The 20159-nt window shown below is 42.4% G+C and overlaps 1 protein-coding gene across 1 annotated transcript in view; it reads right to left on the bottom strand.

The window, feature by feature from the left end:
- Positions 1-20159, bottom strand: part of ALK (ALK receptor tyrosine kinase) — a 677634-nt gene that overhangs the window by 52009 nt on the left and 605466 nt on the right. The gene's annotated exons all lie outside the window — the stretch shown is intronic.

Genomic DNA, 20159 nt, shown 5'->3' with positions numbered 1-20159 from the left:
TCACTTGGCCTGGCCCTCCCTCCTCCATAGGCTCCCCTGGGCTGCCTCTGAGCTGTCCCCTCCATGGCCCCAGACCCATGTTTCAGGATGGCACCCAGGCCAGGGCAAGAAACACTGATTAGCCATTCAAATTGGAAACTTCTGTCAAGGATCTACTATGTGCCAGGCCCTGGGTCAGATATGAGGGGAGAGACACAGATGAGCTGACTGATCCAGCCTTAGGAAGCTTACAGCCTACTAAAGGAGTCCAGAAGGGATGCAACTATCTATAGCACAGGACTATAAGGAGAAAAAAAGACAAAAGCAAACAGCCTCCCAGGGTTTGGCTAACACTGCACTTTGAGAGTTATCAGGAGGGAGAAAGACCCCCATCAGGTAAGACAGGCATGGTCAGTGGCTGGGCCCTCTGCTCGTTTATCACTGAGTCTGGCACAGTGCTGGGCAAACAACAGGTGCTCAATCTATGTTACTGTGACTGTATTTAACCTGCTCCCAAAGGTTGGACATATACATATAAGATCCTCTTAGCTTGGAGAAGCTCAAAAGAGTAAACTAGACATATATGTCAGCTCCATGACCCCCCACCCTCATTGGCCCAGGGACCCAGCATGGTGGTAGGAGCAGGAAACCTTGCACTCTTGGCTAGAGGCTCTGGGAAAGTACAAAAAAATAGGGAAACAGGTCACATTTGTCTCTGGTGCATGCTCTCCTTTCCCAAGCCCCTCACTACTTCCTGGTGCTCTGTCTTCACCCAGAGCAACAAATGTCTTTATGTAGCCTTCTGGGGGTGGCTCAGGATCATTTAGCACACCCTGTCCTTCCACTGCCACTGGGCCGTTTCCTTTGAAACTTTCTATCTTTGAGCCAGGCTGGATCTTGACGAATTATCAGATTTCATGTTGGCCGGAATTCTAACATTTTTATAACCTATAAAAACTTCTTAAAAATGTGTTCTTGATAAATTACTTTTACTTAAAATATAAAAATCTCATTATAAGATTGCAGAAATTATTTCCCTCTAAAGTAATTAAGTCAAATTCTACCTATAGAAAATTATGGAAAAATTAATTTGGTATACATAGTTTTGCTCACTAAAATGTTAAAGTGAACAATTTTTGAAGACTTTCAACTAATTTAATGATGTGGAAATGAAACCTTAATTTGGGTTGCTGATTACAAGCAATCAGATTGACATTACACTGGGTAGTTTTGATAATCTGAAAACTTGGCCAGTGTGGTGGGTTTTTGTGATACTTTCCTGACCCCAAGGTCAGGAGACCTAAGTTCTGGTTGAGATTCCAAAGCATATGGCTATTCAACACTACATATTCAACACTTTTCTTGGCTGGCTTTACTGTTTTGAAATGAAAGTGTTGATTTCTACTTGGTTCCTAAAGGTTGTTTCAAGGGCGAGAAGGTGATGAATCCATTCATGTTTGATGTGAATGCCTGGTTGTTAATTTTCTGATCTTTTTGTATTCTAAAGGGGGGTAACCTGTTAATTCAAAGAGCTAACTCTTTGAACTCAGGGCATTTTAGCAGAGCTGTCTTGGCCAGTTGCCCTTTTACCCTCTCCAGCACCCAAATCCTAAGAGTGGACTGTGCCCAAGTGGTGAATGGAAAAGGATATGGATTTAGGGGCAGCCTTATCAATTATTGGTTGTGGGACCTTGGCAGAGCTCAGTAGTCTGTAAAAAGGGCTGGATTGGCATGAGGATTAAAGAAAGCAAGGGACATAAAAGGTCCTTGTAAAGTCCAAAACTCTAAAAATATGAGTTGTGTCAATGACTACTTCTATACCCATGGCAGGTGCTTTTCTCAACAATGTGAAATGTGGCCAGGGAAATATCTGTGAATATGGATCCTCCATCAGCAGCACCTATGACGCTAAACTCAGTGACCTGGGGATGAGAATGGGGATGTGGGAAAAGACAATCCTGGAAAGGGAGTCGAAAAGTCCACTTGCTCCACATGATATTCGGCTCTTTGAAGCCTATACTCAGATCCAGTTTATGCCTTAAAGCAAGAATCCTGGGTTTGGGGTGTATACTTCTCAATTTGGGCAGAAGCATGACAATTCACACAGTTAATTCAGTCCTGTAAATGAAAGAATGTGTGTGTGTGTGTGTGTGTGTGTGTGTGTGTGTGTGTTTTCTTTCTTTTTTCCTCAAGAATGTGCTGAGGAAGAGAGCTAAAGGTATAGGTGTGTTGCCCTACCTGAGCATCTCCTCTCTGTGGAACCCACTTCTAACTTTGGTCTGGGTTAACATTGTTCTAAATGTCCTGAGACATTCCCAGAGATGCTGGACTTCTACTTCTTGGCAAGGTAGAGCATTTGGTGAGGTAGGAAGAGAACCATGGGCTTTGGATCAAGATGGGCTAATTTTTCCTATCCTGGATTTTGCTCCTGATACCTATGATACCTAGGATAAATCATATACCTCTCTGAGCCTCAGTTTCCTAATCTGAACAAATCAAATTTGGACTTAGTTGAGACTATTAAATGATGACCTAAGCACAGTGCATAGAATAACATCTGGCATTAGAGATGCATAATGAATACAGTTTAAAATTGCATAACTTCCTGTTCAATTTCTGTCTCTGAAGCAGAGACACTCAATTTCAAGATTTATGTTCCCATTCCATAGAAGGAAGGACATTGGGGCTGTTTCTCAATAAAGGGATTAGTATTTTCCCAACTCAGTGGACATATATTAGCCTCAGGTGGTTTCTGTACACAAAATTTTATTTTTATTTTCAGCCATTTCTGATGGGAAGTTCCAGAGAGAAAATTCTTTCTCGAGTGGATTCCATGGGAACAGGATTTGCCATCCCAGGTCAGACCCATGATTTATACAGCTAGAATTCTCTTGCTTTCAGCAGTGTTCCAGGCATGGTGGTCCTCCCTGCTTCCTAGGATGGCCTTGACCCTCATAAATCTGCCCAGAGTTGCTTGGAATCAATTTATGTTTCCCACTAGCTTTACCTATTTGGAGTATGGGTCTGTTCCCAGGGCTGTCCTGCTTCTCAAGTGTGTGGGCTTGTCTTGCTCAAGCTTCATCCCGTTGGTTCCCTTTGCTCATTCTGTCTGGAATCTGACATTATAGAATGTCACAGCAAGATGGGATCTTAGAGATCACTGAATCCAGTGGTCCCCAAACCACCTGAGGACCTTTAAAAGTATGAATTTCAGAGCCCTGGAGCTTCTGATTAGTAGAAACTATGTTGGGCAATGGTGGGGGAGGACAATACTTGCATTTTGTAAAAACTTTCTCAGGATAATCAACCAGATTTGTGAACTAAGTCCCCATATACTTCAATATCTAAAAGGAGAAAGAATGTTCTAGAAAAGGGAATAGACTTTTCTGAGTAAATCAGCCTTAGAGAAGGAACTACAAATTGGGAGTTCTTCCTTCTTTGTCCAATGATCCTTTGATGGTGATCAAGCCCTTCCCAGCTTCCTGTCCTGAAGACTTCTAGTCTCTTCAGATTGTCCCTACATGAGTCTCTGATCCTGTGGCCTTCCTAGGACTCTAATGCTAGGATTTATTTTTTGAGTTAAGGTTATCAGAACTGTAGATTCCTGTGGCTTTGTATAATGGGACAAGGACAATTGCTATTCTGCTTTATTTCTACTGTCCCTCTAAAGTGTCTGACACAGTCAGCTGAGCTTTGGGTTAAGGCTTGCTGAAGCAGACTATAAAAATTTCCAGATCCTTGCTTGAGGGCTGGGTTCACAGATTTAAATGGAAATTACTGTTGCTCTGGGTCTGTGGTATTAACTGCCATGGGCCTAAGAGGGCCCCAGAGGAGGGATCTGGAATGGGACCCTGGGAGCAGGAAAAGTCTAGCCATATGTCAGGCAAGGTAGGCATGAGATCAGTTCTAAGCTAAGGCAGAAAGAGTTAGAGCCATGAGAGGGTAGGCAAACACTAGGTTGATTTTTAGAAGTGTCTTTGGGGAAAGTATTAGATACAACCTTATAGATCAAAACAGGCAGGTCCAGAACCTGAGAGGCAAGAGAATTAGTGACAGCAGTTCCAGGGGGCAGGAGAAGTCAAGGTGAGCTTTGATCCTGGGGTAGAAGCCATTGTTTCCCAACTTGTTCTATGCTTCATTCTGTGTGTATGTTGGATGGGGGAAGGGCTGAACCTCAGACACTTGAGAAGTAAACTCCTCCATGAAGAGGGCAAAAACCTCTCAATATAGAATGTGTACATTATATGAGTCAGGAATTGTGATGCTATATATGTATTAAATTTAAAAATCAGGAAATTCAAGTTCAGAGAAGCTAGGTGACTAACCTGTGGTACACAGAGTGAATAATCAGTTGAGCCAGGAATTAAGCATTGATTTTCTGAGTTCCAGTTCAAAACTTGAAAAGGTGCTAGACTCACTAGGAAATCCTCATGGAACTTGTCTGAGAGTCTAAGTGTTTTTCAAGTCCATAAGCCGTGGGCTCACTTAAAGCCAGAACAGACCATACCAATCTTGCTCAGTCCCAGAGAATAAGCAGGCCAGCGTGAGGGGAGAGGTGAAAATCTGGTCAGGATACTTGGTGGGTAGACTCTCAGTCCCAGAGGTGTGTCCCTATTGTATCATAGCCTAGCAGAGTGCAGGCTTGAAGATCATGGGCATAAACCAGGGAAAGCAGGTGCTCAGCATCAGGACTCTGGTCCCCAGAGAGGTCATGGGGAGCTAGGATGTGTCAAAAGAAAAATTCAGTAACTGGAATGTTTACAAGGCCAGAAAGAAGAGATATAAGAGAGAGGGAAGGGTCATGAAGCAATAAGGCAAGATCTTGGTTTTTGGCCAGGAGACCATGGTCACAGACCAGTAGTGAGATAGGCTTGATGCTGAGCTGCCAGTCTGAGAGTACAAGGGTCCTCATATTCCTCTAGATGAGAGTCTACATTGGTCCCCAAGGCTCTGTGGAGCTATAGGAGGATCAAATGCACCCCAAAGAGGAGCTTGGATTGGGGATTGTGGAAGGAGGAAGCCTGGTTCTTTTCTCTTTAAAAAAAAAAACCTGAAAAAAAAACCCAACAAAAATAAGACAAAAATAAGACCAAAACTATTGTATTAAAAGTCATTTAGGAAAGAAAAAAAAACAACTGCTTTATCTTGTTCTACTTATACCACACACTAGAAGCCTAGTTTAATACTCATTCACATCTAAATTGTATAAAGAACCCACAAACATCAAAATACTGATTGGTTATAGACAGCCAAGCAAGAAAAAATCCATTAAACACTGGGTTTCATTTTAAGTATATTGCAGTACCCTCCAAGAAGAAACAGATCAATTAGTAATATACTGCACAATGCTAAAAAGTAGGCTAGACAGTGATTGTACTAGTTTTATTACTGTTGCTAAGCCATCTCATCTGCTCAATTGAATGCAAAGAAATAAAGTGTGATACCAAGGAAAATAAGTTTTCAACTATTACTATTAATCACAATAATAAGGATCTGCCTCATGTTGAAGGCCTACGTGGCTATACCACAAAAGAGCACTCAATGGTGCAGATGGATCTTTTGTACCATTTTGATTCTGATCCATGAAGTTAAATTCTATCTGTATCTGTTGACTGAGCTGAACTTCATGGGAGCTGTGGCATATTGAACCATTTTGAAGGCCATTGTAGATATCATTAAATAAAATCATGACCAAAATCTAAGTGAATACAATCACTCACCATCCATAAATGTATATGACACCATTCTTTACTATAAATTGAAACAAATAATCCTTTTTTGAGTACATGATGAAAATTAACAAGTTATTCTTATTAGGGAAAGATAAAAGTAATACACGTATTGTAGCAACTGTGAGGTTAAAATAGTTCTATCATCTGTCTCACCTCTTTAAATAATGGAGCAGTATCCCCCTCTAGATATATGATCCATGATTATTGACTTTTTTTCTCTTTTTTTTTGGATGTTAGCAGTTATTGAAACTTAATGCTTAGCTCCATTTATTTATTGGGAGGTGCAAAATAATGATATTCAAATGATATCTTTTTCTCTTATTTAATAGTTTGAATATATAAAGAGATGCTCCCTTTCATCTACTATTTGGTTACCAAGTGGTACAGTTCATACAGGAAAGGCAGGATAAATGCTTAATTCTTCCACCTTATTTACAGTTTTCAAGATGATGGATTCATTTTCTATCATCTTCTAAAGTTGACCAATTAGTTGTTTATATATCATTATTAACCCATGAGTTTAAACATATTTTTGAGTTTTAATTAATCACAATTACTATCCTTTTAAAGTTCATATAATCACATTTTTGCTCAGTGATAGCTTCCTGAGTTATTTTGCTTCCTTGCTATCTGTATAAAATGTTTCTTTCGCAGACCTGGTCTCAGCCGTTTTCTCAAAAGCTTTGATTTATTTTAGTGAAAAACCATTCTGTAAGTACACAATCTAGGTGCCATAGACTCTGCTACTGGGCTGGTGATTGTTTCTAGGCTTCTTTACAGGACAGAGCTAAGATGTGTGTCAGTAAAAACATACATTCATATGAAGAAGATACACATGTAAATGACAAAATACCTCATGGGCTCACAATACTTCCAGCTCAAATTCAGGACTACAAGATTTTAAATTTAATCTCTTCTCTTACATCTGCGTTTCTTTTTTCAACACTGAGGATCTCGGTTCTCAAGAACATAGGTAATAAAGGGTTTAGAATAGTCTATAATTACTCAGTTACTTTATCCTTCATAATACACACAATAGTATCAGAGTTGTAACACTACTACCTTACCATCATCAATATAAAAACTGAGATCAGGGGAAGTCTGGGTGTCTCAGTCAGTTAAGTGTCTGACTCTTGATTTTGGCTTAGTTCAGGATCTCAGGGTCGTGAGATCAAGCCCTGGGTCTGGAGCCAGTTTGAGATTCTCTCTCCCTCTTCCCCCCTCCCCCCCCTCCCCCATTCCCCTGCTGGCTAGTGTTCTATCTCTTTCTCTAAAAATAGAATAAAATAAAACAAAAAAATAAAAACTGAGATCAATTAAAATTTTTTTTGGGTGTATGTGCTTTCCTTTCTCCTATAATTTCCTGAACTTGTATTCTAGCTTCTTTCTTTGGGCATATCATCTCATTAACCTTTAGTTCATCTCACTTCTGTAAGTGCGTATGTTTAATGCTCCTAACTATCATGTTGATATATCTTTAGTCATTTTGGTTGTCTGAAGCTTGATTTCAAGTAGATTCCTTAGAGAGGGCTCATGGGAATAACATTCTTTGAGTTCTTGGATATTGATAATATTTGTTCCTTTGAGTATATTAAATATATTACTCCATTTTTTTTCTGGTTTAAAGTAGTACTATCAACAACTCTGGGGGCACCCGTATGGCTTAGTCAATTGAGCATCTATCTGCCTTTGGCTCAGGTCATGATCTCAGGGTCCTGGGATCGAGCCCCACATTGGGCTCCCTGCTCAGCGGGAAGCTTGCTTCTCCCTCTCCCTCTGCTATTCCCCCTGCTTGTGTTCTCAATCTCTCTGTCTGTCAAATGGAATAAAATCTAACCTCCCCTAAAGAACTTTGATGATAATCTAAATTTCATTCTCTAATAAATCACTTGCTGTTTTTTCTTAGATGCCCAAAGTCTTTTTCTTTAATTTCCAGCAATTTTACTAGAATACCTTTTGATATAACTCACTTGGATTAGTATTCTCAGCAGCACAGTGTGCTTTTTTATTAATTAGATTCAATAAGAATATTTTCCTTCAATTATAGCTTTAAGTATTTGTTTTTTTCCCTTTCTCCAATCTTCTTCTTCAGGCACTCCTGTTATCTGCATGTTGGATCTTCTCTGCCTATCTTGATGGATGTCACCTTTTTTATTTGAAAAATTTTTCTCTTTTCACTTTCTATTTTTATAAGGTATTAACTGTCATGTTTATTTGCTCTAATTTAGTCTTCAATTTTGAAATTACTTTTCCTCTTATCTCAAATTCTTTTCTGAGTTCTACCACTTAGTTTTTGATCTTTTGTAACACTGGCTTATGCTATTTTTCATGTCTTCTATCATTATTTTAGTATCAGCTCATTTGGAAATAGACTATAATTTTTATCTCTTTTGTGGATATGTCTTTCTGATATTCTTTCAATTTTCTGTGGGGGTGTTGTTTTGTCCTCTATGCTTTTTTAAAATTCTTATTGTAATGTGGATGGGTCTTGATACCTACACATCTTTACATGAAATTAATTTTCTAGGACTTTTAGAGTTCAAGAGCTTTTCTAATTTCACAGAACTCCCTCTATTCTTTTTTTCATATAGTGTTGAAAAATATGGCGGTTTGCTTTCAAAAGTTTCTGGCTCTATTTCTTTTCTTCATATATACCTGGATATCTATCTATCTATCTATCTATCTATCTATCTATCTATCATTCCTATCCTACTCAGTGTTGATCTGACATCTAGAAATTTCTTCTTAGTATGGGCTCTTTCCTGGAAAAGAGACTTGGTGGCTAGGTCACCCTAGCATCTTCAAACATTACCTTAGCCCTTTGCACTCACATACCCCTGGCCTGGACAAAACCTCTCCCAGATTCAGCAATCCTTCTCAGATTGGTTGCCAATCATTTCCAGGATGTATCTGTCAGTGATTTTTATCCTGTTCTCAGGTTTATAAGACAGCCTGTTGCCTTCAACTCCCTTCTTTTGTTCAGATGCTGATATTAATTAGGCAGGTCTTATAGTTGTTGTACTTTGCCCTCATCTGTTTGTATTTTAGGTATTTTTTTAATCAAACAATTTTGTTGTAAATGTCCATGGGTTTTCAGTTTTGATATATAGTTGCTTTTAGATTCAGAGAGATAGACAACTATGCTGGTACTGCCATCACTGCCATCTTCTCTTTTCCTTGAGAAAAATTGTAAAGTAGGAATCACTTGAGGTCACCTGTTATGATTAGCCCTTTTATATCATCTGTCTGTTCAGGTCTCTCACCTGAATTTCTACTCCTGGGGCTGCAGATTTTTTCCAATTGCATATCAGGGACATCCCCAATGACCATGGACTAGAATTTGCTTTTACATCATGTCTGCCTTTTTTGGGATACGGCCCACTCAGTATAATTTAACTTTTCCTTTGATAGTGCCACCGAGATATAGCCAGTTGTTTAGGGCCATTTGTCCCTTCACGAATTGGCCCCAGGTATAAATACTTATACTAATTCACTTTCTTCTCTCTCATTGTTACATATGCTTTCCTAGTGCTTCAGCATGTCCTCCTATGTTTAATCTTATTTTATACTCAATGTTGGGTGAGGGCATGAAAGTGGCCCCACATCTCTGTATCAGGTTAAGGGCCAGCTAGCTGCAAGAAGCCTGTATTTCACAGTTTCAGAATGTATTGATATTTGGGTACTTCTATTTGGTAGATGATGGAAGGTCCTGGACATCTAACCTTAGGGAGAAAGACATTACTATGATTTTGAGGGAACAGGGATAGGACCCTTTAGGCCTCTAATTTCCATGTATTTAATTACAGAGCATTTATGTAGCTGTAGCTCCATCCTCCAGCAAGTTTAGCTCCTGACAACCACGTCAAATCAGTAGACAGGGTAGAATCATTTTTATCTTACCAGAGAGGTGACCATGTAGAAAAATTAAATCTGGGGCTAAGTGAGGAGAGGCAGGTCACATTTACTCTTTCTGCAACACAGTCAGTTTTCAGTTGGTGAATTCCCCATGTTCTAGTTTGCTTCTCAGACTATTTTTGCATGACATATGCACACATATGCACATGCTCTCACACACACACTCACACCCACCACACAAACTCACATGCACACTCTCACATGTACCACACACTCACACACATCACACACACTCACACCAGACATGACACACTCACATAAACCATACACACTCTCACACCACATATGACACACACACATAAACCCCCCCCAAAATTCTCATATGTTCACACACACACACCACACACACTCCTACACAACACAATGACACCCTCACAAACTTACATACCACACACATTCATACCCACCACGTAAACTCTCACACATTCACACACATAACACATACTTTCACACCACACATATGACACATACACCCATCACACAGACTCATACACATACACACCACACTAACACTCATCACACAAACTGTCACGGACACATACCACACTCACCGCCCCCCCCCCCCCCCACACACACCATGTTCATTTGTGCAAAGCTTTCTGGCCATTTTTCTTTTGTTCTTTTTTGATGATGTGAAGTTAGGAGGTGATAACAATAATGAAAACACCAGCCCTATCTTTTATGCTAGATATTTTCATGCACATGGTCTGTGTTTTACTTTTACATCATTGTCTCCTTTGCCCCTCACACAGTTCCACTAGACTGGAAGGATGCCTAAAAATGCTGAGGTCTCCCAGAGAACAAAGACTAGAAGCCCATGTCCCTCTCTGTTGGGAGGCAGATATTTCTTCATAGAAGGGAACCTCTGAGCAAGCCAGATCCCCATCAACAGGGAAACAAGTCAGGGCTGTTGAGATAAAAGCTGCTTTCAGGATGGAATTACCCTAAACAGCTCTGACACCCGGCAATCCGAGGGAGTTTTTAATGGCTCCTGTGATGGCTACTGTGTTGTGTTCTCAGCCACCCCCTGCTCCCTGAGGGAAAGTCAGTAACACATGAGAGAAGAGAAAGGTCACAGGAAAAACACTCTCCTGAAAGCATAGCTGTAAAAATTAAGTTAAGGGAGTCCTCGGGGCTAATTTTGTTATTCCCAAGTTGGCTTCAGGCCAGAGTTGTGTTAATAAAGTATTTGGTAGGGAGAGGGGTGTTGTAGACTCACCCATCTGGGGGTTACACATAATGGATTTGGTTTTAAGTTTCAAGTGGAAAGTGATGGTGGTTCAAACACCAGTGTTACCACATGCAAGCCTGAAGAGTCATTGATTTCTGCCCTTATCTGCTCTTGTCCATGGACTTGGACAGGGGAGAGACAGTCTGGTACTTTGCCATAGGCATTATGTTAACAGGATTCACTGCCTCCAGAGAGAGGGGCAATAGTATAGGAAGCCAGTAGTAGTTCTTGCTTATTGTCTGGTTCTAAGTCATTAAGAGCGAAATCCTTATAAGGCCCTTGTGATTGGAACACTTCTGACAGAAGGACAGATAAAGGGCTAGTAGCCCAACTTGCCAAGTGATTTGGAACTAGAAAGAACAAATGTCCTGATTTCTGGGTCTGGGTCTTGGACCCTCTTGGGAATTGGAAAGAAGGATACCTGAGAGGTGGAAAATCCAAATGTCAAGGGCAAAAGGGAGAGTAGTGGTGGAAGAAATAGGACTAAATGGTGGACCAAGAAGAGAAGACAATGTATCTGAGTGAGAGGGCTAGAGAGAAGAGGGAGAAGAGACACTTCTTTCTTATTCCTGCCTATGATGCCCCCATGGTGGCCTGAGATACAGCATCTTAAGAAACAAGCATGGAAAAAGGCCAAGAAGATCACAGAGATGTGTATCACCCCATCATCAGGCACTCAGTTAACGACACTAGTCATGTATAGGACCACCAAACTAATGTCAGCAATCATCTATAAAGTGCTTTTTGTTATGGGACTGGACCCCTCCTTGGGCTCCCAGCCATTGTCTGGGTCCTACTTCAATCTGAATGAACACTTCTATTTTTTTATAAATTTATTTTTTATTGGTGTTCAATTTGCCAACATATAGAATAACACCCAGTGCTCATCCCATCAAGTGCCCCACTCAGTGCCTGTCACCCAGTCACCCCCACCCCCTGCCCACCTCCCTTTCTACCACCCCTAGTTCATTTCCCAGAGTTAGGAGTCTCTCATGTTCTGTCTCCCTTTCTGATATTTCCCACTCATTTTTCCTCCTTTCCCCTTTATTCCCTTTCACTATTTTTTATATTCCCCAAATGAATGAGACCATATAATGTTTGTCCTTCTTGAATGGACACTTCTAGAATCAAGATCTCCCACCTGCTTGAGGTAAAAAAACCAATGACCAGAGAGAGACTCTTGCTGCTATCCCTCAAATAGCGATGTTGGTGGGGAACCAGGCATCAGGGTCACTCCCTCGTCCTGGCCTGGTCAGCCCTGGCATGCTCCCCTTTCTTCACCCACCCTCAGCTATATCTATACACAGTTCTTGGTCAAGGCCTTTAGTGTTTATGAGAGTTGTAGCTACATCACGAGGGCCTTGGAGGTTTTCCCAGGCTGCGTTAGCCTAGGGGTAAAAAGTAGGACCTTAATGTTAGTAACAAATATTATTATCTGGTTCTGCTCTGACGCATACTTGAAGGAACCTGAAGTCTTCTCTGTTAACACCCCTATCATTATGGCACATATGCACACACCACATACGCTCTGCCACTGTCACTTGTCTACTTAAATTGCTTTATTTTCTTCACAAAACATCACTATTTGAAATATATCACCTGTATACTTGTTTGTTGTCTGTCACCTCTCTGGTGTATAAACTTTATGAGGCTAAGTGAGGCTTAGTTGATTTAGTTCACTGCTTTGTCTCCAGGACCTAAAGCAGTGCCAGTCATGAAGAAGGAAGTTAATAAGCCTTTGTTGAGTGAAAAACAAAACAAGAGAGATAGAAGAGGGTAGGTCAAATACCAGCCCTCAAATCCACTTGAGGGATCAGAAGGAGGAAATCATGCATGCTGAGGGTACTGTGTGTGGTTTGGTGGGAACACTATTGGCCCCTTGTGTTCTTGTAGTAGAATTAGAGCAATATAGGTTGGAAAGAGCCAGGGTAGTCCTGGTGGTATAAACAGGTGTTTGTTGAAAGGTATTTTGTCTCTTAGCCACAACTGCACAACAGAAAGGGGTAGGGTCCTGAAGAGACATCACACATCTTCACATAGTCATTCACACACATACCAGCACACACTCCTATACATATAACCACACCCACATTACTGAAATGTAGGGAGCCCCACAGTCTTTAAGAGAACACTTGAGGGCAGCCTGGGTGGCTCAGCAGTTTAGCTCCTGCCTTCGGCCCAGGGCCTGATCCTGGAGACCTGGGATCGAGTCCCACATCGGGCTCCCTGCATGGAGCCTGCTTCTCCCTCTGCCTATGTCTCTGCCTCTCTCTCTCTCTCTCTCTCTCTCTGTGTCTCTCATGAATAAATAAATAAAATCTTAAAAAAAAAGAAGAATACTTGAATCCTATCCCTTAGCAATATGGACACTCTACTGACCTGATGACTGATGGAAACTATCAATTGATAGACTGTATGGACTAGTTAGGAGGATCAAAGTCATAAAGCCAGTTGAGGAAATGTTCTAGGAAGCTCAACTGAGGCCCCGGAGTGTTTTCCTGATTCTGTTAGGTTGTTGGACAAGCCCAAGCTGTGCTTATTTTCCTCACTTGTTAACATTAATCCTGGAATAGGATCAATTTGTCAGTCACTTAAAAAATAATAACTAAATGTGTAAACTGTGCTCACATTATTATGAAGATACTGTCAATATTCTCTATAAAAACCAAATCAGGCCTCTCAGATCTAATCTCCCAGGATTTGTTTAAAAAGCTGTTCCTGGAGAAAGTTCTGGAGGCCCCATTATGACTGAGATCTTGACAAGCTTTAAAAGACTAAAAATCCTCTTTCAATTTATATCGGTGAGTGGGTCTTCATGGGGCAATCCTCTATGGCCCCACAAAAGTCATTCATTTCCCCCAAATGAAGTTTGAGGGTTTCATCTGCAAATTGAAGATGAACTGTGTTGATTGAACAAGAGGACCCACAGTGCAAAATACTGCCCTTCCTCTTTTTAGTTTTAAGAATGCAGAGCTGGGATTTGCTTGAAACTTTTGCAAAAGAATTCAAGGAAAAATATATTCAGAACACACACTTACATATTATCAAAGGTGCGTGGCTCATAATTTGGGGAGGAGGATGATTGTAAATACACTGAAAATTTATAGAAGACAACATATGGAGGGATGAGCGAACTGGCCCAATCTTTTTCCTTATATATTTTAATAATAATGTTAATAACAACATCACAACTACATTTTATATTAGTATATTTTTAAAGCCTGCTAGAAGTGAGTGCATTTGTTCACTACAATAGCTGCTCTGAGAAAGAACTGTGGCAGATAACTGTTATCCCTGCTGTACACATGAAGGAAGAAATTGGGGCCCAGAATATTTGATTCTACTCAAATTGCAAAGCTAGAACCTTAGTCTTCAGGATTCTTGACCAAACCATTTATGATCTTGCTATGGACTGGCACTTAGTAGGTATTTTGTGAATATTTAAGTGTCTGATAGGCTTGAGAGCACTTTCAGGAACTCTTGCCATCAGCCTCCACCATGAGTTCTCAAAGCTTCCTGGTAGTTGGGTGATCTCTGTCACACAGAAGCCCACTGCAAGTAGGTTCTAAGGAGATCCCCATTGATCTCTGTGTCCTGGTAGTCAGACCTTCCTTAGTCTCCTCCCTGAGTATGGGTGAGACCTGTGTATTGCTTCTAAGCAATAGAATATGGTAATGGTGATGGGATGTCATTTTCATGATTACATTACATAAGATTGTAACTTTCATTTTGCTTGCAGATTGTCTTTCTCTTTCTCCTTCCTCCTCCTCTCTTTCCAGGTGTCTCAAGAACTGCCACAATCATGTGAACTTGGGAGGGACACCTTCCCTGGTTGGGCTTTCAGATGAGACCCAGCCTTAGCTAACACCTGGATTGCAACCATATGAGAAATTATAAAGCAGAAAACCCAGCTGAACTGTGCTTAGTTTCTTGACCCACAGAAACTAATATAACACATGTGTGTTGTTTTAAGCTGCTGCATTTATGATAACTTGTTATAAGGTAATAGATCACTATCTAGCCACCCCAAAACTCCACACCAGGACTTTCTCTGGCTTCCTCATCTTCTGTGTAAGCACCCAGTGTGGAGGGCCCTGGCTAGGCTGTATTCTTCTGGGTGTCTTCTGTCTCCTCCTCGATTCGGTGATGGCTAGGGTGATTCCACCTCTTGTTCCTTTTTCTCTTGCCAATGGAGCAGCAAGTGGGGAGGATCCCTTTATGTGATCTAGAGTTAGTATTTCAGCCTTTCTCCTCATAGTTCCTCTGTCCAGCTCTAGGCCCAGATGAATTAAAACAAAACAAAACAAAACAAAACAAAACAAAACAAAAACAAAACAAAACAAAACATCTCTCTGCCCAGGACCACTGAAGCTTTGCTGCAACAAGCAGAAATCTGAATAGGCTCCAAGGGGATGCAGGGTTGTTTTGCAGGCTGAACCAGCAAGTCTGGGAGTAGGGTGATAATTAAAAGTGGTCTTCCCCCTCAAACAAATGCTTAATGTATTTGCACTGATGGAGGGGCCTTTTGTGTTCTGCTGGTCTTGGAGCTAAATGATCTTAATCAAGCCATGCTGAGACCAGAGTTCTTGGATCATTTGTTGTCTCCCACATATGCAACCTTTCACTGAAACAAATGGGTAAAAGCAACATGTTTTCTTAGGCCATTCAGGAGAGAGAAAGGCAGTGAATCCTCTCTTCTGCTAACAGGAGCCATGGCTTGGTGTTAAGGCATTTTGTCTGTAGCTTTACCATGATTTCAAACACCATGTAGCATTAGACTGGCTGTTCATGAGGTGGTTTTGAGTCCATCAGAGCTGGATGATACTGTGCTGTTTCTCCAGTGGGACACAAGGTTGGGAAGTTCTGCAGTAACAGCATAGATTCTTTCCTTTCTCAAAGGACACTAGATTTCTTTTAAAAAATAATGATCATTTCAGTAGAATCTGCAATGCACCAATCGTGGATGGAGACCTCCTCACCATCCAGCACAGGATGAAGTCAGAGCCATGGAGTGGGGGGACGTGTTCTAATTCCAGATGCAATAAGAGTTAGAAATTGGAAAGGGAACCAGAATCTCCCATGTGCTGAGAGAGCAGTGGTTTCATACCAGGTTTATGTGGACCCAACTCTGGGTGGTGCATTTTTAAAGAGTGGCATTTTGGCTCATTCCCAGTTGCAGGTCCCGAGGTACCCAGCACAGGGCTTGGCACAGTGCAGGCATATGGCACATGCTCATTAAGCTTGTTGAACTGAACTCAGGCTCCCATGATTTTTTTTTAAGGATTGGGATTCAGGGAATTCTAAAAACACTGACTAGAAAGCAATGATGTTTTCTGTGTTGAATGCTGAGTTGGGTCTCCTGAGTTGGAAAGAGAAAACTGGTTGACCTGGATGCAGCTAGAGCTTCTCCCTTGCCAGTAGCTGGGTGATATTTGGGATTGTTCGCAGTGGGAATGGGGTTACAGTGGTAAGACCTTGGAGCGAGCAGCTTGAGTCTGGATCCTGGCTCTGCACTCAATTGGTGGGACAAGTCACACAACCTTTCTGATGCTATCTCCTCACTTCTGAAATGAGGAAAATATTAATGGCTCACACAGCTCACTGTGTCCTGCTCCTCTTTCAGCCTGGGACAGGCATTCACTCATCTAATCCTTTTATCAAGCCTATGCACTAATGATAAAGGCACCATTTTTTTTTTTTTAATGTGGGGAAGGAAAGGCACACAAAAAAGAAGGAAGTGGCTTAAAGTAAGTGGCATAGCTGGGACTTGAATACAGGTAGTCTGTGCTCTTGAAAAGCATAGCAGACTCAGAGTGGATGAAACAGCGTGGGAGGTGCAGGGTTCCAGTCGTGGAATGAATAAGTCATAAGGAGGAGAGAGAGGTACAGCATAGGGAATAGACTTAATAGTATTATGACAGTGTTGTGTGGTGCCAGATAGGAGCTACACTTGTGTGAGCACAGCAGAACGTATATTTGCTGACTCACTGTGTTGTACGCCTGAAACTAATGTCACATCTATCAACTATGCTTCAATAACAAACAAACAAACTGTGATGCCATCGTCACTTTCTGATAGTGATGTCTATCCTCGGGGAGCTTGGGGGTCTGTAAGGACCCAATGAAAGAAGCTGAACATGCTTAGTGACCATGTACAGATCTAAGGGGACAGCCTATAATGTGGTATATTCGCCCTGGAAGCTGTTGCTGGTGGGGGCTCTGTCGGGGGAGCGAGCCTCCTACTCGGCCTTCCGCTTCCACCCTGTACTGCCACTGGGGGCCGTGGATGTGCCTTCTCTCTCTCGGCCACCACGCAGGCCACCTCTTGGGGGTGCCAACTGGGTCTCCAATGTATAAAACCTCTCTCCCTGGAAGAGACTCATTAGCGTCAGTAATGGGCATCATGAATCACGACTTAGTTCCACGTACCTCTCTTCCAGGAGCACGGCTGTGTTAGCTCCCAGGGAGGGAAGGGAGACACTCTCAAATGAAGAGTGACATTGTAATTGGGAGGGCACTGGACCTGCCACCAGGACTGGAGGCCCACAAGCCTTGTTAAGGCTGGTGCTTCATGAGTCATCCCTAGTTCTCTTGCTATAAATAGGTGATAATCTAAAATTAGTAAATTAAGAGAGAACACATAACGCTTGGTTAAAAAGCCAACAGTTGAACAGGAAAAAATGGCCAGCCACCCAAAGGAGTCCCAAGGATTCTATCTGTGGCCCGTGCCTGCTCAAATCTTAAATTGTTTCCTCCAGTCGAATGGGTGCTGACAAAAGGGTATTCCATGGGCACCCATGAGGATCAGGGTGCACAGAGGGGTGCCAGTTAGCTGCAATTATCAGCTTCCTTATGTGTGCGTGCGTGTGTGTGTGTGTGTGTGTGTGTATGTGTGGTACATGTGTGCCTGGTGTGCCGTTTTGAATAACAGTGAAGGTGCTTTAAGCAAAAACTTTAGAAACAAAGGTATTTTCAGAGACAAGATTCCTCTAGAATCTTGAAGTAGGATTCCTTGAAGATGTATCACAATTTGCCCTTCTAAATGTTACGTGGCTCACAAAGCTTAACTTTTCCATATGATTTCTCAAAAGACCATGTTTTTAAGCCTTATACACAAGTTGTATAACTTCAGGCAAGTTATCCTCTGGGGGCCTGCTCCCTCAGCTGTAATAGAGGGATTGTATTATAGTGCCAACTAGTGAGATCATGAAGACAAAAGAGCCCAGGACAGTTCCTGACACCCAGCATGCCCAGTGACTGGTGGTTTTTAGGTGTGTAAAGAGGGGATGCCTGGGTCGCTCAGTGGCTGAGCGTCTGCTTTGGCTCAGGGCTTGATCCCAGGGTTCTAGGATGGAGTCCCGCATCGGGCTCCCCGCAGGGAACCTGCTTCTCCCTGTGCCTATGTCTCTGCCTCTCTCTCTGTGTCTTCCATGAATATATAAATAAAACCTTTAAAAAAATAAAAAAAGAGGAGATTACAACATGCTTTGCTGTTTGAGAGATTAAAACTTAAAAGCATTCCATGTGACTCTGAACCAGTCCCCATCTTCCCCAGGCCTAGGCTCCTCGTCTGTTTTAAAGAGGTCAGGCTGCCCTTTGCAGTTGATAAACTATCTTTTAAATCAGGCTTTCCTTGAGAGTCTCCTAAAAAATGCAGAGTGTGGCCTCTCCTTCCTAGACATTCAGATTCCACTAGGGACTAGGAAGCAGCATTTCTGGCAGGGTCCTCCCTGCCCTAGCAAGGTGACCAGAAGCAGATGGTATGAGGACACGTGGAGAGAGCTTGGGGGTGATCTGGGTCCCTGCTGCACTAGGAAGCCCCAGGTTCTGACAGTGGGCATCTCAGGGGAAAGCTGTTAATGATACACTGACCCCAAGAGTCCAACTGGAGTCCCCCCAGGGTGAGTGGGGCTCCCCGGCACCTCTACCCTTACTTGTTTCCTGCCCTCCCCATGCCTTAGGGCTTCCTGCCTCCCAAACTGGCATGCAGCAAAGAGCTCAGGCTAAAGCAGGATCCCAGCTTCCTCAAGCTAGGTAGTTGTCTGAGGTGCCAACAAGTGATAGGCTGCTATGATTTGTTTGGGATTGGATTAGAATACATTTATTTGTTCAAGAACGAGGTCAATCCTCACTATTTGGTTGTGCCGCTGAAGTGAACCTGGCCGGGTCTGCAGCGCCCGAGTGCAGAAGGCTCTGGTAGAAATGAGAAGACAGGTTCAGAGCGAGGGGGCCAGACCCTTGGCAAGCGTGCCTTGCAACAATGCCGTCATCCCCAGAAGGGCATGCTTGGACCATAATGGCTCTAGCTACAAATTCTATTAACTCTAATAGTTGTTCTGTGGTGAATGGATAATGCATTTAGCAGAAATAGACTCAATCAATTTATATGAAACACATAAAACTTTCTCATTGAAATTGGCATCTGTTCTTGAATCATAGGAGCATGTGTGGAAATGGACAGTCTGTCACCCTTTCTCCTGGGCGCATTAGCAGTGTCATGGGTTAATTAGAGAGATGGGCCAAGATAGCTCTGGCTCTCTCACGCCATATCCCTTCAGCCCTTAAAACCATGAGGCTGGTGATGGGGAGGGACCTGGAGATTATCTACTTTAAACTCGACTACGAAAAGAAGTAATTTCCTTGCCTTTGTCCGTGTTGACATGAGCACGTCTCCACTGAGCTCTGCTACTTGTGGGTTTGCTGACCTGCTCCAGTGGTCAGAAGAGGAGAGAGAAGACAGACAGAGGCAGGACCCACCCCAGGACCACAGCTTGCTAGTGCAGGCCTGCCAGGATTGTACACAGGGCTTCTGACTCCTGGTCCAGTGCTCATTCCGTGATCCTACACAGTTTTAACTGTCCCCCCAGCCTTTGGCAAGAGATGTGTACTCAGAGAATAGTAAACCAACTGTCACTAACCAACTCAGAGGTAAGATTGTGGTTTGATGCCAGGGCTCCATTAGTTCCAGACTCCTGTGGGTTGGGCCCAAGGTTTGGGCTGGTTCTTACATACTCTGAGCTGACTCCGTCTGTCCTCCCTACACAATGTGTGAGCTCACAGGAGAAGAGCAGGGTAAGGAAGCTGAGGAAGGGTCATGGGCCTTCAGGGTCCTGCCTGTCCCTTATCTGGGCTTTGTAGGGAGGGTGGCAGAACTGGCTTGCACATTCATTACTGTCGAGAGAAAGAGAAAGAGAGAGAGAGAGAGAGAGAGAGAGAGAGAGAGAGAGAGAGAGAGAAACTCTGCATCCTCGTGATTGCATTATCCTAAGCATTTGGTTAGTGTAATTGTATGTGCAAAGCTG

This window comes from Vulpes lagopus, chromosome 5 (genome assembly GCF_018345385.1).
Source record: "Vulpes lagopus strain Blue_001 chromosome 5, ASM1834538v1, whole genome shotgun sequence".
Taxonomy (NCBI): domain Eukaryota; kingdom Metazoa; phylum Chordata; class Mammalia; order Carnivora; family Canidae; genus Vulpes; species Vulpes lagopus.
Note: the sequence above shows the minus strand (reverse complement) of the source record. Positions and strands in the feature narration are given on the sequence as shown.